This window comes from Typopeltis vanoorti, chromosome 1, assembly GCF_054136105.1.
Source record: "Typopeltis vanoorti isolate ZY-2024b chromosome 1, IOZ_Tvanoo_1.0, whole genome shotgun sequence".
NCBI lineage: Eukaryota > Metazoa > Arthropoda > Arachnida > Uropygi > Thelyphonidae > Typopeltis > Typopeltis vanoorti.
The window spans coordinates 35,146,699-35,173,324 of NC_143549.1; the positions used below are offsets into that span (position 1 = coordinate 35,146,699).

A 26,626-nucleotide genomic window follows, 5' to 3' on the forward strand; every position below is an offset into this window, starting at 1 on the left:
TACAGAAAAATACCACTTATGCTACATCATTTCCAGACTTTCTTCTTGTATCAAGAACTGAATTCAGAGGAACGATATTGTGAGTCTGCTGACATTACTCAACTGAAGTCAGTACTGAAAGGAATTTGTGAGCGTGATTTCTTGAAATATGAAGAGACACGACAGATGGGATATCTATATAGTGAGGAAGGCACTTGGAAGAAAAACATTAGTGATATACTTTTTCATTTATTATTACTAGCCAAGTTATTCTATAGTCGAAGTTAGCCGGATAAAATTATTTGAATATAATTTAGGAAATGCATTCTTATCTCAGTGAGGGTCAGCTGATGCACAAGCCATGCAGCTGACTTTATCAGTTACTTGGCATTCTGTATAAATGATATTAAAATGAGTTCGGCAGGCTTAATACAATTACATATAGGGGTTCGCTACCAATTAATTATCTCTGAGTACACTTGTAAAATTTAGATGCTATCGCCATTTTTAAAAAATACTTTACATAATTAATTTGACTCATTTAATAATAATTTAATAATTATTAATTATTAATATTCTGACTCATTAATCTATATATCTTCTGTTCAATCTCTAATTTATAGATAGCTGTGGTTTAATTGTTACTCCATTTCTTCTTCTTCTTCTTGTTTTCTGTTTCACTTGATAGGTTCCACGCGCGCGCGCGTGTGTGTGTATATAGTTTTTAAACTCACGCTACCAAGTAATTTTATATAAACTTGGTTTTTAATCCTATTTCTCAAGTGAGCAAACAGACAAGTAAGTCAAGTTTGCGCCTGCACGCAGTGCAAGTCTGAGGCAACTCATGGTAGTGCTACTCTGGGCAACTCGTGGTAAAAGTGGATTCAGCTCTGATCACTTTCCTTAGTTTTTTCCCCTTAATGTAAAGCACATCCCCTTGCGGAGATGTATGATGCTATGCATTAAAGGCAATGCATAGCATCATACATCTCCGCAAGGGGATATGCTTTACATGAAGGGAAAAAGACTAAGTAAAGTGATCAGATCTTAATCCACCTTTACCACGAATTGCCTAGAGTGGCACTCGTGGTAACCATGCGTATATATATATACGTGGTTTGCCGAGTGGTAACGCGCTCCTCAACCATATGCCTGGAAAAGGAGTGTCCTGCGTTCGTTTCTCGTCGTTGACGTGAGGAGCTAAGGATCTTTCTCAGACATGGCCAAGTTAGTCGCTCTTGGGCGTGGACTGCAAGGTTTTTCTCCCCAGTTTATCTGGGGTTTTTCTTCTTCCCAGCAAAGGAGACAAACCAGTCTTAAGAGCACAACGCTTCAGACAGTTACACATAATTGAGCGTGGGGTTAACGACCCTACCTCGTAGTGAGTTATTAAACCCAAAAATGGGAGGCCAAGGCCCCTAAAAATGGAAGTGTAGTGCCAAAGAAGAAGAAGAATATATATATATATATATATATATATATATATAGAAGTGTTGGGGCACCCCTCTGGTTTAGAACAAAACATACTGATACATAATGGTAACTGTCCTGGTTATGGTTATTTGGGTAGATAGACTCTCTACTCTCTCCAACGAACAGGAAGATGGTTTCATCGACCCCAAGTGTAAGACCACCACCCTTGTTGGATACTTCTAGTAGCTTGAAAAAATGTCATCTTTGGTCTCCAGAACAAAGATTCTAAGTAATGTGTTACATGTTTTTTTCCCCCACTTTTCTAAGTGATATTAAGGTGTATTTAAAAAAATAAAAATAAATAAATATATATATATATATTCATGAGCATTGACTCGGTTACTTGATACATTTAGAAAGATATTTAATGACTAAAAAACCGAGAATTAATTAAAAGCTTTAATGATAAAAAACACAACTAGTTTCGCTTTTTACAGCCTTCATCAGGTATCTTTTTAGGAAGAGGAAACAATAATAAAAACTGAAAAGCACAGATAAATTGCAGTACATAATTGAAATAAAAAATGTTGTATTAACATTCAAGTTGTTCTATTTTACGTGCCATTATTTGTTGTATGCGTGGTAGCAGACTCTCGAGAACTCCAGTACTGAATAACAGCAGTATGGCTATCAGGGATGTTATATAGCTTAAATTGTTGTTTAAATGTTCAGGATTAAGGACGATCTCCCTGGATTCCACTATCTTTCTTTCAAATTCATCATGGCAGCGGAAAATGTTTTCAGATCTATCCCAGGAAATTGAGTGACCTTGAAAATCGTCATGAGGACTGTTAGAGAAGAGAATATGGCTGGATAGGGCACTAGCATGTGATGTTTTATAGGAGATGTCTCTTTTATGCACCTCCACATGAAGTTCAATAGACTTATTAGTCTGACCATAATAAGGAACATTACAGTCACACCATAGTTTATTTACGCGATGATATTTCAGATTGTGATGCTTAGGCTTAGTATGGCTTATAAGAGATCGGATTTTTGGAAGTGTAGTGAATAACGTCCTGATGTTATACTTCTTAAGGACTTTAGCCAATTTTTGAGAGACCGAACTCATGTATGGGATTGAGATATATATATATATATATAAGATACTCTCAAAGAGATGTTATCAGTGATAAATTTCGGGACGTTAAAACTACATTATATTACCAAATTGAGGTAACATAATCAATTAATGGAGATGTGAGGCAGCTACTCTAGCCAAGAAACTCATAAGAAAACTCAGAAAGCTAAACCATAGATCCAAAGGGTACGGAAATCTTGGTAGCCTAATGAGGAATCAATCAACCAAGAATTTTAAGAGAGAAAAGAGTTTAGCTTACTGGACGCTACATATAGAGCTACAAATTCACATAAGCCGAACATCAGTCATAATAATTGACATGCAGACAACTGAAAGTCCCTGATGGAGCTACGAATTAGACAACCTCCTGTTTCCGGTCGGATCGGCGAGTGTGAATGTGATGAATGCCTGGTAAATGTCTTATATCCGAGTGCATTATTCCAACTATAAAGTTTAGTGGCGAGGTCTAATAGTCTGTAGCGTTTTTTCCTGGACTCAGACTTTTGATTGTCTTAGATACTTTAAAGTATCTCTAAAAGGATGGATGCTGAGATATGCAACACTTCTGGACCATGAAATGTACGAAGATTCACAGAATAGGCCCATGTCTCTTTCAGTACAGTACACCGTGTCATACAGCAGATACTGTTGCGATACCTGGCAAAACCGATGTTAGAAAAACTTGAGTGCCTGCACGGAGTCTCAAATCCAATAACGCGTCCCATCACTGGGAGATTCGAACCCACAGCCTGTGATTTAGGAAAATCAAGAAAGTCTTTACCGATTCCATAAATTTCTGAGAGAAAACGAAGTCTCTGATATGCTGTTATCTGAAATGAACTGAAAAGGTAAATGCCTAATCATAACGTCTTATGATTATGAAACCTGATATATTTCTTTAGTTAGCTTTTGATGAGAAAAAATAAAAAAACTACTTTTAATGAGGAAGAGTTATTTGTTTTGATTTCGATAATATTCTGTAATTTCTAGCAGTATAATTTTCTATTTATTGAGAAGAAGAAAACATCAATTTTCCAAAATAAATAAATAAATAAAATAAAATAATAATGTAAGAAACCAAAGTTAGTGAAAGCTATAAACCCGTAATACAACATGGAACTCATCACCTTTTTCGCAGATTCCCTTGGTACTACGCCATTTAAATAAACGATTCTAAAGGACTGTAATTTCGTTTTTGCTTGGTTCGCTTAAAGCGAGGTAAAGACCGTATAATCATACGGGCTACCGACTGTAATCTGTGTGTGCAAATATGGTTCTCGTATATGCATCATCGTAACAAAGGTGAAATGCGCTCCTCACACACTAACAGTTTCAGAATTAATCACCTTTCAAAATATTTTCAAGAACAGTAATGATCTGCTTATTTTTATATCGTAGAATTTTCATGTAACATATTACATGAAAACTCTGATGAACACTTCATGGAAGTATCAACAGAAAAAGTGGAGAGAGAGAGCGTGTCTACCAGGGAGTGGGACAAATCGTTAGTAAAGTTCTTAATCATGACGCCTCTCCGCTGAACTACAACAGCAACACTGTATATCGAAGTTGAACGAAATTACAAAACTAGTTTAGGTGTATATAAACACTTTCAGTAATCAAGTAAACCGTTAGCGTACACTAGACCAAGGATCGGAAACAGGGTTCTGAGCACACGCTGAAAAAAACATGGCTCTTATTTTGTAGGTTAAGTCGAAGAAATGGATTATAAATGATTCTCTAATGTTGATTATACCCGCATAAATAAATAAATAAATAAAATAAAATATTCCTTTATTTTTTAATAATGTTACGTATCTCTCTCTCTCTCTCTCTCTCTCTCTCTTTCTTTCTTTCTTTCTCCCCCTGTTAAAATCATAAAACAACAAACAAATAAAAGAGAAACGCAAAAAATCGAAGGTAGCCCTCGCTACGTCCGCCTCCTTGCACTGTGAAATGCGTACTCATGCGCAGTCGCGTATGTAGAGCTTAACAATGAAAGTTGTATTCACGTATTCAGAGCTAAACATTGAAAGTTGTTTAGCTGTGAATACGTGACTAATATTTGTCGAACAATACTATTTCTGTTTTTTTTTTTGTTGTTTTGTTTTGTTTGTCATAAACCATATGTCAAATTATTTAGGATGAAAGAAAAATTATTATTTTTTTCTTCTCTTAAACTTTTTTTTCTTCATTTTATTCAACTTGAGAGCCGTTATAACCTGCTAGAAGTCACCACTTTGGGCTTTTGATTCAATAAATGATCCCACCCTTGGTATGTACGCACCATCTTACCACAGTAGGAAGAGTGATAAGTGCCCTTGGGTTAGAAAGATCCGCGTTTGAATCCTGCTTCAGAGAGACACGTTCGTAAGGGCTTTTTAAACTGATGCGAAAGTTATTTATCTGATCTTGAGGGAAGACAGTATGGATTTTTTATTATTATTATTTTTTTATGTTCACAAATAAGACAAATCGACCAGAACACACGCATATAATGTTGACAGACATAAGATCCAATACTGTTGTATAATTAACTACCTCATCGCAGCAAAAATTACACTAATGACAGTAAAGCTACCTGGCCTACGGCTTTATTTTGAGGGCCCGTTAGCCGATTAGCGTACTGCTGTCCAACGAACAGATCGAGGGTTCAAATCCCGCAGCGGGTATGATGAATTTCATCGCCCGGTGTGAGACCACCGCCCCGCTTATCAGAGGCTTAAAGTGGCTGAAAAACCTCCATATTTGGTCTCTAGAGCAGAGTCTCCAGAACATGTAAAAAAATTACGAAAAAATATATAAAAAATTTACAAAAATGAAAAAAATCCTTAGCCGATCCATGGTAACAAATGTACTATAGATTTAGTAATAACCTTTCGTGGGTGGTAATCACATAAAAAAATTAGGAAGATAATGAGAAATTAGACTGGCATGTTTTTAAACTAATGGGTTTAGAAAACGTTTTGCAAATATTTCCAATAATATTTCCAAAGGTGGATCACGAGAAGATATTAAAATATAGCTGAATATGATGAATCTAATTTCGATTAATTTCTCATTTTTATAGGTCATATTACTTATTCTTCTCTAAAATAAGTTCCTTGAGCACGACAGATAGTGGCACTTTAAAAAAGTACGGAGATCGATAGTTCACCCTCTGGAAACATGAATGTTTCGTCCTGAAAAACAGACAAACCGTTCAGAAAATTAACATACATACAGATATAATATACAGGCCTGGGAGCTATAATTTTTTCGACCATAATTCCAACCAAAACAAAAGCCATTAAAAAAAAATCAGAAATGGTGCTATACGTGCTACAGTAAAATTCCATGACTGTGAAATATAAAACCGTACTGCGATGTCGTAGTCAGGAATATATATAAGAATCATCGAATTATTGTTACCGGTATTTATCTTGTTAGCTAACCACAGGGCCGACTCTAGGCTTATGCACAAAAGGCACCGACCTAGGGGCGCAATGGCTTTGGGACGCCAATATCGTAAAAAAAAAAAGTAATAGTATTAAAGAAAACCAGGGAGTCGAAGCGTTGGTAGTACGAACAGTGCCCCCTAGAATGCTCTATATGCACTTTTTTTTTGGCAATAACTATAAACTGATTTTAACAATAAAGAATTTTATGATGCCTGTCTTATGATGGCATTGGCTAACCATAATATGGAAGATGGGAGTTCAGTCTTGTATGCATGGTCCTGGTTTCCTAGGACCCCCCCCTTGCTTCAGTCAATGTTCAGGTCTTCAGTTTCAAGTTCCATCATATTAGCTGTTAAATCCAATTCTTGATTATCAGCGCCTGAGTTAAGTTCTACTTTTTTAAAAGTATCTCCTGGCCTCTATCCTAGTAGATTCCTACTCCTTTGACAGTCAAGACTGGAACCTGACACTCGAAAACATTTCTCCAGATCCATTGCAGTCCTCAATATTTATGATTGTTATGCTGCATGTTCTCAGTCTGGTTTGTTTTCGAAATGAAGAAAACCAGTACTGGGAACAAGTAGACTGAGAAATGGAGTAATGAAAAACAACTTATCGAAGGGATAATCCTTTTACGCTGCATAAGACCGATTAACTCACCCTCCATAATAAATAATAATAATAATAAAACTTTTATTGTATCCACAATCTAACAGCTAGTTTCTACAATGAATATCCACCTGATATATAATATGGAAAAAATAGATCGATAAGGAAGAACAATATACAACAAATTGTAGTATTAATACGCTTGAAGGAAGAAGGCCCAGGAGTTATTGATTGCAATATTAGTCGCACTAAATACATTTCGTTCTATCCATAAAACTTTTAACAGGTAAAAGTTATTCCAGGATCGATATATTCGCCTAGCAAACAGCGGCAAGGTACTTAAGAGTGTCTTTCGATAAACCACTAGCGAACAAAGGTTGAAGAGGCTAATAAATATTCTCATGTTACCGAGGGGTAAGCAACGCAATCCCAGAGAGCGATCTAGGAAATCAAAGTTATATGTATTAATAGAGAAATGGGATATCGAATATGCAGGAAGCGCATAAACAAACAGATACACGTCACCATGTTTAGCATTAATACATTCCATATTTCCTGTACAAAGACAGAGATGCTCTACATCTATCAGCTGTCCTTGTGCAGGTGTATTTTGTATTGGGAAGGGGGCAATAAAGAAGAGAAAGGAAGCGAACCCGAAACCAACCAACATATACAAAAAAAAAAGGATAGTTCAAAATACGGTCCAAAGTTTTTCGATATGATGACCCAATCCCCCCCCCCACTTTCCTCCCCACACATAAAATCTCCCTATGCATACACCTGTCGCCCGTGAAGGCGCGCTCGCCTTCCCCTTTAGAAGGCCACAACATTTGACTTTGACTCGCTCATAAATGAAGTTTTTAATATTGAACAGAATGAGAGATTAAAGCTTCCCCTGTCGTCCACCTTAATTGGAAACTGTCTTAAAGAACAATGGTTGCCTTGGCAACGAGGAACAATCAAGCAGACAGGAAACTTTCATATCGTTTAATGCAATAAAAACACGGAGGAAGTCAATGAAAACGAGTGGATGTGCGTTCGGCCGAATCTTTCCTCCTTGCAACTTGTGGGTTACCCTTGCTAAATGCACGAGGCATTTTCATTTATTCGATTAGAATTCTAACTACCCTGAGGGCTAATCGAAATGAATGACGTTTGACAAAGGTGAGTTAAAGAAAGATGGGGGGGGAGAAAAAGGACAAAGAACTCTTTTCCAAACCCATGATCCTAGTTGGAAATTATGAAATAATACTATCCACACATACCCGCGCGTTCCAACATACTGCGTTCGATGTTTTTCTGGTTACCACATACTCTACGAGAGTAGTTGTGAAGGAATCCGATTCCTCTATAATTACATTGCCATCGCGGCTTTTCAATGCACCCAGTGCCACTGCACTCGCCAATTATTAAACGCTGCTCATGGAACGAGTAATCTGGTTGTTAATATTAAAATCACCCATGTATACGTTTTTTTCTTCTTTTTCTTTTTTTTTTTTCTTTTTGTCTGTGTGTGGCAGAATGTGTTGTCTGCTGAAGCATTCGACATATTCCATGTTCAATCTCCAAGATATATTGTAACTAGTGTCCGACCTCAATGTCGCAAAATCTTCTTCGATTAAGCTTAAAAGTTCAAGGAGAATCATTATAAATGATTAGACTGAAATAGAGCATTTAGTTCCAGTTGTTTCAAATCTTGGTTAAGCTGGAAATTTGCTTATACTACTGTATACAAAAGAATCCATCCCAAACAATTTTGTTTTTGTTTTTAACTAGGAGAGCTCATGTCCGAAAGGCGAATGATCTATTGATCCAATGATACAAACAAAATAAACAAAAAACATCTGTGAAAAGACCTAGAGAAAGATGGATGGATGAATGTGGTAATGGAGAACAAGATAACTGGATGAAAGCATATCCGCATGGAGACAGGAACAGAAAAGAAACCTGGAAGTGGTAGCATTAAACTTAAAGGATCCATGAAGATTCTGAAGAAGAAGGGATTCACAAATGCAGGTCAGCAAAAAAGTTAAGGGCATTTTGAGAAATTTATTATTTTTATTTTGACAAGTCATTTAAAAAAATCTGAAATGAATGCGTGAAACTGAATCGAATATTGTTTCTACTTTTTTTATATATTTTGTACTTAAGAAACTGATAGAAAATAATGCGTTGCAGAAATAGCTAAATTGTTCGTGGATAGAGAAAAACATAACAGCTAAAATGCATTATAAGGAACACATGTGAGAGGAAGATTGGAAACATACTCTTGCTGTGATCCATGTTCAGAAATAAATAAATGAAATAAAGTAAAAATAAAACTATATTTAGTCCTGGATCATAACAAATGTATGAAGTTTTCTTTACTATTTGTTAAGTTCTACTGCGTTCATTTTATTTAATCAGTTGTGCCGACATTACGAAAGAAGCCATCATCGCCTCACTAACTCACATAAATGAAACGTATAGGATGAGATAAAAAATAAAATGACAATACCACACTATGGACTGTGAGAACGAAAAGAATCAGAACTACTGTTCTGAACCACATTAAGAAACTTAAAAAAAAAAATGACTCACTTTGAACAAGGACCGTACATTATAAGTTTATGTAGCCATCGTTCACAATGGGGATAGCGGACCTGACAACAACTGGGGCGTTAAAGTGCTTCTGGATATAGTAATCTAGATTATAGCTAATTTTTTACTTATCCAGCATTGGTCCTTACAAATAATCTTACTTGAATTTACTAAGAGTATGGTTTTGTTTTGTTTTTCTTTTAAAAGTGTGTTTATTGTTATCATTTATCTTAAAGGAAAATACAGAAAAATTTAATTTATTTGAATTTCATGCAACTGCAGTTTTTTTCAGCACTTTTAAGACAACATTCAATTAGCATGTTGTTTATTTATTTATTTTATGTGCTAGATGCAAAAAAAAAAGTCCCTTATAAAGGGAAACTATCTTCGTCAGTTAGTTAAAGAAATGGTAAATGTAACTGCTTCTGTATTTCAGTTGTTCTTAAACTAAGAGAACACTTTTAAATCCAAAATGTTGCTCTTTGATATTCGAGAGAAGAATGGCATGCAACTTGGACAAAATACCATCTGTGGCTAGTACAGATCACAAATGAATGCAGTGGAGTCGACAGACAGAAATGGGTACAGTGACCTTGTAGAGAGATAATTCGTAATTCGCTGCCTGGGTAAGCAATGAGCATCTTTTTATATTCCTCTACTGTTCCATTTTCCTTCTCCCATCGTCGCCCCCTCACTTGGCTTAAGACACCCCGCTATGGTAACAATCCAAAAAGGTCTCTGAGGCACAAGCGTTCACAGACTATAAGGCTAAGAATAACTCTTTCGCGTCCGTGTTTACCTGCACGTCAGGTGAAACGTCAGAACTGTGGCCATTTGCCAATGTGCCATGATGGACGGCATTATGAATCTGTCTGTAAGTATTTGCAACCCTTAAAAGCTTAGGTCTAGCATAAACAATTCTGTCTTCGCCATGTATGGTTCAGGCCTTAGCAACAAGTGAACAAAAAATTTAGCTAATGTGAGGAAGGAAATAAATTAAAATAAAATTAAAAATAAGCCGTTGATGAAAATTTTGAGCAGTAGAAATACAGCGGAAGTAGTAACAACTGCAACAATTAATAAAATTAATTAAAAACTTGCTACCATTTTATCTTATGCAACGCAAACAAACTGCCTGTTTTAAATATAGCGATTTAGTTAAAAACAACAAGCAAAAAATAAAATAAAAATTGATTAGAATACCATTTCCCCGATATCTTTTATTCACTGGTCTACCCAGCCAATCTTGACACAGTTTGCGTCTCTTTTAGACATTAGTCGTACCCTGGAGGCCTAAGGGATAAAGCAATCTGTTGCTCGAGGGTAGAGTCTAGATAAAGCAGGAAGCTCGTAAGTGTTGCTTTTAGTGATCAGTTCAGATTAAACGAAGGTACAAGAAGAGGAAGGAAAGAGAGAGAGAGAAAGAGAGAGAGAGAGAGAGAGAGAGAGAGCAAAGAAAGTTTAAGGTGGTTTTTAAATCCGACTTTTTTTTAAAAAAAAAAGTTTGCGTATTTGCTGTTAGTAACTGTCTTATTGAATAATTTTCTAAGCTAAAATTGGGATATTAAAGATACAGTTATAGAAGTATATAAATCTTGAGTTGCAAACCCCGTTAATTATTTAAACATTGAGTGCACTTTCTTATTTCTGAAGTTCCCTTATCAACTTTTATGACATTAGGTTGTCATGACAACAGCTATTCAGTAAATTCTGAACTTTAATAAAACTTTTGTTTTAGGATAATATTTTGAGTTGTTTTGACTTCGGTAAACCAGTAAATTACCATCTAAATAGTAGTAGTTATTCCTAAAAGTTATGTTAGGGGGGGGGAGGGGAAATATAAATGAAACAACCAATGGAAATCACAGGAGCTCAAAACGCTACCGTCACACATCTGCTAGAATAAAGCCATCACTTAAGTGAAAAACCAAAGACCAGTTACTTAAAGAATTATATTAAGCTAAACGCCGACTGCTACGTCATCACCACAATTACGTGCAGGTTATGTGCTAAAGCGTGTTGCCCCTAGCAACTGCGTGAGAAGACGTGTAAAGAATGGAACTCATTAAGTTACTTTCGGTAATGCTATCTACAAGGAAACAATATAATGTTTGGATTGTTGTGTCACCATGGTTACCGCGTGAGGCTGGTTACTTTGACCAAGCTGCTCATTTAATGAAAAGCAAAATGGGAAGAGGGGAGAATGTAGAGGGGGGGGATATAAAAATTACGCTAAAATAAAACCGGTTATAATATTTTTAATAGAGTTAAATTCTTCCACTATTAGTCTCGGTAACGTTTATAAGAGCTGCAAGGATATGACGACTCTGTACAAGTCTCGCAGAAAATGCAATGATGAGACATATAGGACTGAATATCCTAACTGACTCGACATCGTAAAGCGACTATAGTGGATAAAATAAAATATTATATTTGTTGAAATAAATAAAATATTCGAACAGCACATTCTTTATACCCCTCTTCCCTTTTGGTCAACTCATTTATTTTCCATAGCGTGATTGTATTATATATGAAAAAATCCACGGCCCATGATCAGTTACACCCACAATCGCATAAACCATTCTGACATCATCTTTGAAACATCTCTTCCTGTGTATTGCATCGCAATATTGTTGTCATGGGAACTTAGTACGAAGTCGCACTAAAATTGATTCACGCACCAGATAGTGGAGGGGGAAGAGAAACAGAGAAAAATGCAATAGTTCTAACAATATACGAAATTTAGGGGAAAACGGTAAAGACAGTTGACGATCTACTAGAATTTAACCAAAAAATGATAAGAATCTATTTTAGTAAACAACACAAGGTCATGAGGAATACCGAAACAAAGAAGTTTGATTTCCCGTTGCCTAGCAACCGAAACAGTGATGCATTCCTATAATAATAGTGTATCGCTTGATAGGATGTTTGATACTTAACAATCGAAATTCAGAAACAGAGATACGATATTAAGTTGTCCCACTTTAAAGCTTGATCACAAAGCATATATTGCAACCATTTAAAACAAGGTGCGATTGTGTGCAAAAATAAATCGTTATCTTTCTGCTAGGATGTCACACAAAGAGTGTCTTTGACTGCAACTTTTAAGAGGAAAACAGTAGCAGTTTTAACGTATCAGTTAAAATAAAAAGGAAATCTGTAAATAGACTTTGCTGGTTGTACAGCAAAGTCTTTGTTCTAGTAAAACATGGTAATACTTAACAAGAAAATCAGCGAAATCAACGAGACATAGCATGAAGACATAGATTAGGAATAGCTACATCAGTCAATTTCTTGGTATATACTTTTTCTTAGCATTTAAATAAAACTAAGCTAGATAAAATTAAAATAAGCAGTTCGACTAATCAAAGAGTGCTTATTCTTATAATTACCTGTGCGAATTCTTCATTCCATTATAAATATAAATATTTATATTTATATATAAATGCTACCTGCCAAAATATGAAATAGAGCTGAAAAGTCAGGAAAGCTGTGGCATGTCTAAATAAGAAAATGTTACCGGTTGATGTGCAATCCCAGTGAGTTTTAGGAACTATGGATAGTATCCTAAAACTTACTGGGATTGCACATCAAAGTGAGCAAATTTGTCTAACAAAAGAAATTCTTTCAACCTCCTCACAACAGATTCTACTCCCATGTTTCTCAATCAACCTGCCTCAAAGACTAGAACAGATATATTTATTTTTATATTCACCAAATTAGCAAAAGCTAGAGCTCAATAATAATAATAATGAATCTGTATGGCTTATGTTAATAAAAAAATCTGTATGGCTTATGTTAATAAAAAAAATCTGTATGGCTTATGTTAATAAAAAAAAAATCTATATGGCTTACCGCATTGCTTGAAATAAATAAAAATAATGTAATATGCTACGCAAGTATAAAATATTTTCAGACGCATCTTGTTACCGTTATGTTAGCTTTTGATGTGAATTTGTAAAAAATCAAAAATATGATTAAACATGTTTCAATTATGGAACCTAGAATCATTATGCATTAAAACTACACCTACTTAAAATTAACTATTCCTATCCTGTCCGATAGGCTTTAGGCTTAAGTTCAAGAAATATGCAAATTCAAATTCCCAGAAGAAGAAGAATGACAAGTGAATGATCAGCCTCATCTCCAACAATAACAGCAACCGCTCCAACAGAAACTGTGAGGTCACATGAATCAAAGTTTTCCATTTCTTTTAACCCTCTTCCATTCTTCTTTGCGAAGAATGTTCTAATTAGTTTCTTTTTTTTTTTTCGAAAATCATCTCTTATTTGATGTCTCCACCTTTCCATCTTTTCTTCTCTTGGTCTATTCTCCTCAGTTTTCATTTCGGATATTTTCGTTGTTTCTAAATTCATTCTCATTATGTGTTCAAATCACTCCAAGCAAGGGCTCACAAGCATTTCTTCAACACTTTCCAGCTCAAAAAGATTTATCCATATTTTTTTTTTTTTTTTTTTACAAAATTGTCCTCAAAACTTTCATTTCCATTGTTGATATTCAGTAGTATTTTTATACGGAAGTGTAATTTTTTAAGTGCAATTATTAGCCTCATCAACCATAAAACAAAAATAATAATATTAAAAATAATAATAAATATTAATACATAATGAGCAAGTGGAATTTGAATAACTAATACATTTTTTGTACAATCTAGAGATCTGAACTTTCTACAAGAGATCTGAACTTTTTATCTGGCAGGATTATCTTGTTTTACCCAGTAGACCGCATCTCATACGGGGTAGGGAAGATTTTTCATCTAGCAAAACAGACAAACCGGCCATACGGACACATGCAATTAACAGATATAATAACTGCCATCATAGCAAGAGTTGTTTCAGCAGTAAAAGCCAATACAACTAAGTAGACCACGTCCGGAAGCAGTTTTGGTCGCGCACCGCTTGTTTCATCTGTTATGGGATTTGAACTAATTTCAATTCTTTAAGTCAAGAATAATCTGGATAGTTCGAATGGTCATTAAACTTTCGCGAAGAATGTTTTTAAGCTTTTTTAAATGCCACTTTATGCCGTTCAAAACGTCGAACTAAGCCGCATGTTTTGACTGCTTTAATTTAGATCTGCTGACCAGATGATAGGGGATATAGTCCGTAGTACTGTTAGTAATGATGATTATCTACTGATGATGTACCCGTTGGATAACGAGATATATAGTTGGAAGTTTCAGCGATCGGAAGATTTCTGAAATGAATGTCGGTCACACATACTTTGCAGACCAGTTTCACTGTTTGTCAGAAGTCAAAACTGAAGTTCCCATGAAGAGAAAAAAATCTGTTATCCCTGACTAAGCAAATCTCGCTTCAAAAATGCTTAAAAAAATATTCTTCATATCCACCGAAGGAACTGACCTATAGCTCTTTACAAAACAAAAGGCGACCGCCCTTAGATTCCCTCTCGCTATTAGGAAGTTTTTTTCATGCAGAAGTTAATAAATGCTGAGGAGAAACAATTTGCACTTCCTGTGTTTTTCAGATCCCCTTTGTTATTTTATAGAATGAAAATCAGACTTCCTTAACTGAAAGCGGATAAATTTTTGCGGTTTTTAGACATAAAAACAGATCAGCCTTGGCTACAATCGGCTAAAAGTGCAGAGATTGCGAATTATGAAGTGCTGCGGGTTTCAAAATATAAACTAATCTTCTCTCATTCTAACAATTATAACACAGACTTTTGCCTGAATCAGAGGTATTGATAAGCTCTTTCCTTGTTAGAGCTCATAATTTCTTTAATTATGAGAAATAGTTACTTTATACTGAATAAGGATAAAACCTACATATTTGCTAACTGTTTTTTTTTTTTTTTTTAACGGGAACGAAAGACAACGAACCAAGTATCTCTGTATATGAGAGGATAGTAGATAATAACTACTCACAACTCCCTCCCCCTTTTCGGATACGGTAAATTTCGCAGTATGAGGCGATCTTATGCAGTACAAATCCAACCAGGGTGTTTGAAGCTGTATAAACAAGACGCAACACAGGATTAGGACAAACAATGGCTCCCTCTATGTTAAGTGAATATCTTCTTGCTGACCCACTTACTGTAACCCGAACATTAGAAAACTCGCCAACAAACAGACAAATGCAAATAAACCATTTTCCAAGAACGTGTTTGTCCACTTGCTACCATGGGTGGTGCGGTCAAAATAACCAGCAATACGGAGAATTTCTTGGTAGGTAGCCGGGAACTGCTCAACCGCACGCTATTTGGGAGGTACAGAGGAAACTAATGCATATGCATATCCCGTCAGTGAACATACAGTATATTAAGTAACTCCTCTGTAAACCCATAAACTTCCCTGAAGTTTTTAAATATGATTAATGATTTTTATTTTGTGCTTAAGCAGGTTTGTAGGTGTTTATCCTTCCCCGTTCTTTCTCTTTTGTACGCAAGGTTTTAATTAATTTAAAACTGTCGCTTAGCATTTAAAATAAAGTTTTAGAACTGTACCTCCAGGAATAGATTCTCCAGCCTGGTGATGCGTGGCCAATGTATGCACTGATTATAATCCTGACTGTCACTGTTTACATAGGAATTACATAAATCGTTACAACTACGATTTATTATAGTGTTACTTACCCGTAAAACTGGATCTTCTCCTGGAAAGTTCGGCAATTGAAACTGAAATGTACAGTAAGAAGTTTTGAGAGTGGAACAAATATGAATAAATAAATAAAGCTAGCATATATAGTATAATATTCTCTCTCTCTCTCTCTTTCTCTCTGTCTCTCTCTCTCTCTCTCTCTCTCTCTCTCTCTCTCTCTCTCTCTCTCTCTCTCTCTCTCTCTCTCTCTCTCTTTCTTTGTCTCTCTTTCTCTGTCTCTCTTTCTCTGTCTCTCTTTCCCTGTCTCTCTCTCTCTCTCTCTATTAATTTCCCACATAAAAAACAGGGTTTATAGTTATAAACTGGTTTTCCTGCTCTAAAATAAGTCGCTAACTATGAAAACCTAAAATTCTTATTTTTATTTTATTTCCTTGCAGAGTTTATTTCAGACAAATGTAACTTGTGTATGCTCTTAAATCGGTTTGCAAGTTATACAAAAATCCTGCCATCGACGTATGAAATCAAAAGCGCACCTTCAAAGGATAAGCAGATGGAATCGTCGCTTCTGAAATATATCATGGAAGTGCAGTCTCTTACGAAATTGAATAAATAAACAAATTGAGTAAATAAGATCAAAGTAACTGAATTCATCTCCTAACGGGCTATTTATTGTCACCAACTAGCTTATCTGATTAATTCCGACTTAGTACTGTCATGATTTATATATAACTTGTTCGTACAACAATTTTATTCTCTCCGATTGGATTCCTTAGATACATTTTTTCTGTTGTTATTGTTGTCATCTGACCTTTCTTATTATGTTGGAAGAAAGTTACACATTTCAACTTTCATATACCAAATAAGTTCAGGTTTTTTTTTTTTTACTAATATCCTTGTATAATTTCTTCCTGCAGCTATACGCAATATACATCTTTCATGAACTCTTTATAGAGAGTTCATGAAAGATGTATATTTCATGAACTCTCTATAAAGAGTTCATGAAATATACATGAACTCTTTCTTTTCTCGTGATCTTTCTTTTCTCTTTATAGAGAAAAGAAAGATCACGAACCCGGTATAAACAAGTTATGAATCATTATAAGGTTTTCAGTCATTACGATTATATTTATTTTCTCAATGGAATGGATATCTAAAGGAAGTGAATTATTTGAATAATTTAAAATTCTACGGTCAAATAAATACACCATAATCCACTAAGACAATCATAAGGTCAAGTAAAAACAGGTGTTCATTTGGATGAACAAATACTCTACCAGAAATGAAAGCGTGCAACTACTTGATTCGTAAATATACAGGAGATTAAAAGGGGCAGTAAATGTGTCGTTCATATTACACGAAATCTCTATCTTAATCGATTAATACTAGATACACTCATGAACGGGAGGGAGGGGGGGGAATAAATGTGGTGACGAAAACAGATGAGCAATTATCAACTCTTGGAGTCATGTGAGATGAGATGAGACAAGTCGTTTCATCCTTCAGATTAATCATGCAAAGAAATCAAAGGCGAATGAAGTCTTCGACTAGTTAAATGACCGAGGAAGAACAGTTCTTAAATGTAAATTGTCCATCAGGATGGACAATTTACATTTAGGATTTAGAAACTCCTCTGGGCTTCCAGAGTTATTCACACGTATTATAAAACATGAGCATGACATTTAATGAACCTAAAGTATCCTAGGGCATACGATTTTATACTGAAATGACTGAATCTCAGATATGTCATGTCTGCTTTTCTTTATTATGCGCTGCACAAACACACAAACACACCCACAAAGAGATGTTTAAATTCTTAATATACGCTAATGGAATACATCACACACACACCCTCATCTCCAGCTATTTTTAAACGCATACATAAATCCATTCCCTCCCCTCATTTCCAATAAAAAAAAAAGTTTCAGAGTTAACCCGCTTTCATTATCTTTAGCAAAGACATTCAAAAGTGTTTGAGTTGTGTATTAACGAAAACGACTCGCAAGTTCCGACCGTACCTGGGGAGTTCATGCATTACCAAGTGACACAGGGTCTGTCAGCTAAATGACGGATAGATGGCTTCACCTGTCGAGCGCCCGAACTAAGTTTCCGTTCATGGTGCACTTTGACAGAAACAGTGGTGTCGATAGTTTTTTTTTTTTTCTAAAAAAAAGGAGGGGGAAGAAACTGTTCCTATTCGCGTCAACCCCACCCGATCCCCCGTTTTCTCTTTCGTGCTGCTAGACCATCCTATCTAACGGAGATCATTATTCCGTCTGCTCCATTCAAAGAAAAGATATGTGAATAATGAAGAAGGAGAGAAACTGAATAAGTTCCAACAAATTGTAAGAGATGGTGACCCTCAATTATGACTTTTTCTGAAGACTACACGCTCCCACACTTGTTCATTTGAGAAGGATTCGAAGATCTATGATAAATTGGCACAGACGCCACCACACTAACATCCCCTCTTCCGTGATTTGCAGACAAAGAGCTATAAGCACGCCAGTTACAACTCTCTCTCTCTCTCTCTCTCTCTCTCTCTCTCTCTCTCTCTCTCTCTCTCTCTCTCTATTGAAGAGATGTCTGAATATCGAAATAAAATCGCATTTAATGTCAGTTAAACGAGACTGCCAGTGAAGGAATGTGAAATACAGCTGTCCGGTTAAGTCACTGTGCCTTTCACTATATTAGATGTTCTCTATAAAAGAGGGTCGTCGTAGTAACCTGGTGAGTCAGAACTCCCTGTAAGTAAAGTTTAGCGTCACAGACGGCTTATAACTTATCTACTCGGCGAGAATTGTGATATGCTCCCATCTCTTAGGGGAAAAAAAAAAAAACCATTAAGAACAAAATAAAACTAAGAACGACTTTTAACCAGGTACGAGAATGATACTTCTTTTGGAAGTGTTCTTTTAAAAATATTCATCAACTTAGGCTACAAATCCCAGTACTGATTGTCATATTTACAATATAGATTCGATAATGCGCGTTAAACACTTACATCCCAAGCATAAAACTCCTAGCTCTGTTTTAAAACTACAGAGGTAGGAGTTTTTTTAAACCTCCTACTTCTGGCTTCCAGGGTTATTCACGCGTATTACAAAACATGAGCATGACATTTAATGAACCTAAAATATTAGCTGCAGAAAAGAGGGTTTCCCCCTTTCAGGAAACTGGAATTTCTTGTGACCTTCGTTTCATGGGCGTATTAATAAATAACAACAACAAAAAGCTTTAAAGTGAGCACGTAATTCACATATACCCTATTAATCTCTTTTAAAAAAAGCTCAAAATAACATTATTTTCTCATAGAAGAAACTTTTTGCGATAAAACATCATTATAACAAAAAAAATTGTTATAATGATGTTTTATCGAAATAACGAGAAAAAACTTTTGCTTCGTAATTTCCAAAAATGAAATCACATGCCTATGAGGTTTGTAACTCACTTTGTGATAATCTAAACTAATCTACCCTAAAGGTTCGCAGATGGGTCGTATCCAGGCTGCATTACAATAGGACAAGTTTTACTGAATGTCGTATTTCTGTCATGAGATTTTTGTATGTCATTTTTTCCATTATATGGCCATCTTCAGTTCTCATATCTTGAGTTTTAAAATATTAATGTTGCGATTGCTACATTTTTCTACCTATGTCTTTCACCCTTTTAGGTTCTCTTACCATCCCAACCCCATGTGGACTATCAACTAGCCTTATAATTTGATCTTGTTATCCTTAAAATATAAACTATTTTGACTTGAGTTAAATTGAACTTTGTAATTTAACTCCGCTGGGTTCATGGTTCAGGTATTGCTGTATGAATTGTTTTGGCCTACGAATAAATAAAAAAAAGGGATTTTCATCCAACATAATTAATGTTTAAGGGACAAACTCTTGTCTTATTTATATATAAAAGAATTCTCGCAAAAGGTTGTAGTGCACAAGTATCATAGTAAGTTAGAAAGAACGAAATAAAGAATGAAAGAAGCTTAAAGTAACATGTTTGAATGAAAGAGAGAAAAAAAAAAGGAAGAAACTTGGATTTACATAACAGTCAACTGAAATTTTATGGAAAAACTGAGGAAGGACGTTTGTTTCCAAGAAAAGAAAAGCCACAGAAGGAAAGAAAAAATAAGAGGAACCAAAAAAAAATTCAAAATTAAATATATACAAACCATAAAACTGTATACGTAGAAACAAACTAACAAAAAGAAAAATATCTGAAAATCAGTTGGATAGAGTTCAAGTGAAAAGAGATAATACGTAGTTGACGGCCATTATATATATAAACAGATCCGAAGATTTTAAAGGAGAATTTCTGTAAACGTGGGATCAGTACAAGCTTCGAGTCGAAATTCGATAATTCATCCATTCGACACATACATAATAACTTCTTCTTCATCAATTGCGCCAAAAGAAACGGTCAGGTCAGACAGATCCAAACTCCGTTTCTTTCTTTATGAATACTGGTCTAACGCAAGTCTCTTGTTTTCTAAATCCTCTTTTATCTGGTCTGGCTACCTTTTTCATAGTCGTGGCCTTTTCATCGAGGGGAAGAAAGAGAAAATGCTTGATTTCCTCCTCCTCCTTAAGTAATGTTAGATGTTAAAATCTTAAGAAATAGTAGATGTTTCTAACATTGCTTAAGGTCTGAAAAATTCAATTCAATAAGGCTAAAGTGAAGGAACAGATCGTATCCATGCAGACACCTCATTCAACCGATTTCGGCTAACTCTAGCATATAGTTGCTTTAAATTGCATAATATTCTCTGAAAAATTCAGCCAAACATGGACTGAAGTGAATAGGATTTGAAAATAAAGTTGTTGTTCGTAATTACGGTAGAAGGAACTAAAGCCCAGAGGCCAGCATATTCTTCAATTTAATGTATTATTATACCGGTTTGCCTATTTTACGAAAAAAACACCATAGTTTCCAGGAAGAAAAACTCAACTAAATCGCCTTCGATTGAAAAATTCTTATAAAGGTTCTGCACATCCTAGGTGAGATTCGAACCCAGGTCTTTACAACTAAAGGGCATCATCGATATTGGTTGGGCTATGGAGACTCCAGCAAACAATGGCATCATCGCTGACACTTCCACAGGACGCAACCAATTTCGGACCAACCAACCGCACTAAAACGAAGGTGAGTTCTAGAAAGACCACTCCTACATGCACAAGTTCTATGAACTTTACAAGTTCATAGTTCAACCAAGTATGGAATAATATAATTGTTTCTCATTGCTAAAGGTCTCCCAAGAAAACAAATTCAACCTAATCAAAGCATAGTGCTGTCTTTTTTTTTTTTTTTTTTTTTTTTCGCAGCCTATAACTTCGCCACTACTAGATAAAGGACTCTTTCTCATTGCAGGAGAGGTTTTTACCCAGTAGTAGTAGTACTTTCCCAGTCCTGTCTTACAACCAGGAAGAAAGATTCTACTTCAGTCCGTAAACCCAAACCTACGACCCTACGAAGCCTTGGCTTAATTACAGAAACTAGCGATCCGTCTAACAGACAACTCCTCTCTCTCTCTCTCTCTCTCTCTCTCTCTCTCTCTCACACACACACACATACAATCCTCACTTTCTCCTAGGTGCTGATTTTGAATTATGTGTTTTTCATAGGTATTTTCATCGGTGTTGCTCCACTAACTGGTCATTGCAATTCCTCCGCTGTTCTCTAATTATGTAAAAACCCGAGAAATCACTGATCAACATCTATACACGGTTCAACTCCAAAATTATCTAATCAACTGCTGTTCTTCTCTTACTTCATTTCATTCGCCTCTATTCTTTTTAGGAACAGCTCTCAAGGAATACAATCCATAGCTTTTCAAGAAAAGTATTAATGGATTCCTTCTTTCTCCTTAACCAATTGCTCCATACATATCACTGATGTGTTATATATAGGCTTTGTGAAAAATATAATAAAAATAAAAATAGACTAAAGTGAATGGGAGAATTTCAGGAGTTTCGTTACTCGGCAGACAACTCTACAAGTCGTACGCTGTTTAAAGTTCATTGGGAATTGCCGCATAACTGGCCAAAAATTGTAGGATGAGTTACAAAGGAAAGACAGAGGGAAATAAAATACAAACAAACATGACTGAAGATTTCAGTATTCAACCGATTTTGACGATTTATTCCTCTGCTGTTTTATCACTTCTAAAAAAGTGATATCTCATAAAATACATCTCATATATGAAGAAGTGATTTAAGAACTGAAGAATCAGGAGATCTGTTGGAGATCTGTTGCAATTTAGCAGCAGCTGTTTGACTGGCATTATTGTTTTAATCAGAATGTAAACGTAAACAGCGGAATGAAAACAAATGCACAATACTGTCCTCAGAGCGCAAATTATGGGTGGTTATAGGAAGAAGCGAAGTGAATGAGTAAAACAAGGATGATTAAATAACCTAAAAGCTCTCCTGTGTGGAAGATTTTTTAAGATTTTACGGACATCCTTCCAAATATAAAAGCTGATTGGACAACTCTGTACAGAGTAAATTACTCAAAATGAAGAAACGTCTGAGATTTTGGATGTTGCAGCAGCTATAACTGGTTATGCTAACGAAATTTGAGATTAGGGTTAGCTTAGAAAAGAATTTTTATAATTGTATGAATATCTAGATATTATTAATTGTAAGAATATTTCGAAGTGAATTATATTTATTCAATGAAAAGAAATCAAGTAAGACAGGTTTAGAGGGAGTTCAGTCTGTTCATAATGTAGTTGTGTCAACAAAAAAAAATTTTTTTTTAATGAAAATATACATCAGATTTTCAGGTAAAAGACACATACACAAGCTCTGATGAATGTATTTGTTTTCATGCTATTAAAACATTCGTTGTCTATATATATATATATATTACTGTTACATACGAGTATACACACGTTAAGTGTGTTTTCTCAGCTGATCTTTGGGTTGTCATAAAGAACGACGTTCTTTAAGAGTGAGCCGTTTCGATGTTCATTGCTCTCATGTGTTAACTTGTTCGATATCAGCTGTGAGCAATTAATAGCAGATAGGGCTAAAGACTTGACCGTTTACTAGTCAATCGGTCTAGTTATTTTATTACTAGTATATACTTATTGGTATGTTAGACTCAAAAAATTGATATGTAAACTAAGATATATTATAAAGCCATTTAAGTTGCGTCCTGTTTGCCTTGCATTCTGCGCAGTTTTGTACATACTGATTTACAAATATGCGTGAAAGAATTATATTCATTATGATTTCCTCAAATAACTACTATGAAGTTTTAACATTACATGCGAAAGCAATACCACCTATAACTAACTACCACCTATGGGAACAACAGAGTAGAATCGGTTTGTGTACTGTATAGTCTATCATATCATTATTAATACCTGTAGAAGTTCTTCCCAAGAGATTAGAGACAGAAATCATCTTCATCAGATGCGATTACACGAAGTGCGCAATGCTCGACCAGCCAGATGAAGTAACACGAAGCTGGAAAAGCAAAACGTGGTTAAAACTACAGTCTGGATGCTTCATTAAACTGCTGGAGAAATAATACGCGCGTCCGGTAAACTCCGTCGTGTAGCAAGTAGTCATCTGGTCTTCTTTTGAAGAGGGTTCACCTTGTAATTAAACTCCACTGAGTTCATGGTTCAAGTATGGCTGAGATGTTTTTGGTCTAAGAATACGGTTGAAATTCTCACCGATGTACCCTACCGTGTTGTGGGCGAACAAGGGTGTCAAAATAAACCTCTCTCGCACTTAACAGTTAAAAGTACCTTTAGAAGCATAATTTCAGATGGCATAGCAAGGGAAAGATACGATAACAGTCGGTAAAACATGCAGGTCACATAAAAGTAACTCTAACCTATCGGGTCTTCGGAGAAGAAAGAAAGGGTTAAATCGTGTAAGAAATAAATGGAGGGTGTTAAATTAACTGCATGTATGAGAAGAAAATGGTCAGATAAAACTACAATACGAATCACAAATGAACGGCGCATATATTCATGAAACCATTTCAAAAAAGTGTTTACAAGCAGGTAAACATCAGAAAATGCTGAGGATTTTGAAAGAAATGTTGCATGTGCACAAAACAGGTGACTGATTCTTATCTGGATTTATTGAGAATTTTGGTATTGATGAGGTAGTGAAAGCCATAAGGTATTAGTGTGATGCATAATGTACTTGTCTAGTGCAACATGTTCTCAGTTTGATTTGTTTGTTTAGTGGGAGGAAAATCTCCAATTATTAGGAAAAGAATAAAACTTCCACACACTCTTGAGACTAATTAACTTAGCATTATAATAAGTTTAGTTTAATCCTTTATCCAAGTGTGAGCAAAGAACGTTTGCTCCTGAAAGTATCTTCAGGACTGGGGTAAGGTAGTACAACACCAGGCAACTCGTTGCAAAGGTGGAGAAAGCTCTCATTACTCCTATCGTATCTCCCATAATGCAAAGCACATCTCCTTGCGGATACGTATAATGCTATGCATTAAGGCAAGGGCCACTACCCATACCGGTTTCGACCTTTACTGATGTGTTTAAGTAAAGACCTCTCTAAAAATTATTATTAGGACGATCCCTAGACCACTCCATAGTGGCCGAAAGACCGTCCAACTCAGCGTTGTTCCACTCAGTGATAGGCCTATAGGCCTACCCCGTCACCGAGAAGAACTTCTCAGCGTTGGCTTTACCCAGTAGCAGGCTCACCCCACCACCAGCCAGAGCCATAATCTCAGCGGTGGACCTACTCAGAGACAGGCAAAATCCTATCCCCAAGCAGAACCTCTCAAAGCCAGCCTCACCAGTTCCGACCTCTATGGAGATCTCGTCAGTGGGAACCAGGCCTAATAGTGGAGACACCAAGGCAGAAGCAATGAGAGGTCATCCCAACCTATAGGATCTGCCAAAGGGTGTACAATCTTATTATTAAATTACTTAGGATTCAGATAAAGATGTTGAGAGTTTATTTTTCACTTGGTTAGACTATAATAAGTTTAGTTTAATCCTTTATCCAAGTGTGAGCAAACTAAGTTTGCGCTTGAAAGTATCTTCAGGACTGGGGTAAGGTAGTACAACACCAGGCAACTCGTTGCAAAGGTGGAGAAAGCTCTCTCATCACTCCGATCTCAGTATCTCCCATAATGCAAAGGTTGTACACCCTTTGGCAACTCCTATAGGTTGGAATGACCTCTCATTGCTTCTGCCTTGGTGTCTCCACTACTGGGCCTGGCTCCCGCTGACGAGACCTCAATAAAGGTTGAAACCGGTATGGGTAGTGGCCCTCGCCTTAATGCATAGCATTACACATATCCGCAAGGAGATGTGCTTTGCATTATGGGAGATACTGAGATAGGAGTGATGAGATCTTTCTCCACCTTTGCAACGAGTTGCCTGGTGTTGTACTACCATACCCCAGTCCTGAAGATACTTTCAAGCGCAAACTTAGTTTGCTCACACTTGGATAAAGGATTAAACTAAACTTATTATAGTCTAACCAAGTGAAAAATAAACTCTCAATAACTTAGCATTAGAAGGAAATAACTAGAAAATTGCACAGTTTAAAATATATTCCATTCTTCCTAAATAATTTTTTTTTTTATCAAACGAAAGGCTTGCGTCGGCGCTCATTTCGGTTGCACAAAAAAGTACAACAGATGTAGTTAGTACATCCTCACAGTGACAGCCCCACATTTTGATACAAGAACTATTTCTATTACCTCAAACTGACATCTACTTCCTATTTACTTTCAAGCACTAGCATTGTATCTGCCAGCTCTATCGCACAGAAAAAAGAAGACATAGAAAACAATTCGGTCAGTACACTAATAGAAATCCCAAACATCGAAATATGAAAAACGCCAAAGGTTTTGGCCACCCTTACTCACGATAGCGAATTATGGTTGAACATCCTGAACTAGACCGCACTACACTATTAAAACTTAACTTATTTTCTACACCTCTATTTACTGTTGTTTGCGTTATGGTTTCCTATTTACAAACATCTGTTGTAAATAAACAGATGATTTCTTAGAATAAATATACTTTGAATAAACATCATAGCCACAGTTATGATGATTATTCAAAGATTAAAGACTATTTTTCTCCTGGAGGAGGAAGGAAAGACTACGAAGAGAACTTCTGATGCAATTTAAACTCTTCCGTAAAAGTATTCGTCGTTTTACAATTGAACAAACCAGGTTGAGTTCATTTAATGTCAATGTTCTCATTTCAGAAAGTCAATATTCGGTTCTGTGCTATGAATATTTATTTTCTCTTTCGTTAATAATTCCTATAAAGACAAATTTCTTTTCTAAATGACTGTTTAGAGAAGAAATATGTCTTTAGATGAGTTTCACAAATACCGAAATTCTCAACTACTGAATACTGTTCCAACAACTCAAGGATCCTGTTTATTGTATTAAAATTTATATCCTCTACCACCTTGAACTTATTAAAATATGTAAATCACCCAACCCATCCTTTCATCTGTTCATTCATTAATTCATTCGTCATCGAAACTCAACTTCTCCTTTTAATTTTGTCTATCTTCTATTCTTTTGGTATTTCGTCAGCATTTCCTAAAAGTCACAAAGTAGAGATATTCAAATCCAATATTAATAAGTTTCTTTTTTTTATCCTGTTCCTCCAACTCCACCATAGGAAGTAAGCATCATATTTTTATTCTTCATAAAGAGAACATAAACGTGTGAAATAGCGCATGCTTTTAAAATATATAGTGATGAATATTAAAAAAAAGATTTTACGGTGTCGCTTGAAACAATTCTTCATCAAGGTTGAAAACTAATAATTATATACAACTGAATATTATCTTCTGTGCTTTCAATGCAATTTCTATTCACACAATTCACACAGATTCCGTAGATAACAGTTAGAAG

General features: G+C 35.6%; 1 protein-coding gene across 1 annotated transcript in view; it reads right to left on the reverse strand.

The window, feature by feature from the left end:
- The window catches only part of LOC150109884 (forkhead box protein P1-like), a 589,350-nt gene that overhangs the window by 546,520 nt on the left and 16,204 nt on the right, over positions 1-26,626 (reverse strand). Inside the window, exon 2 of the mRNA XM_090397192.1 lies at positions 15,778-15,819. The gene's annotated coding sequence lies outside the window, so the exon portion shown is untranslated. The remainder of the gene's footprint in view (positions 1-15,777; positions 15,820-26,626) is intronic.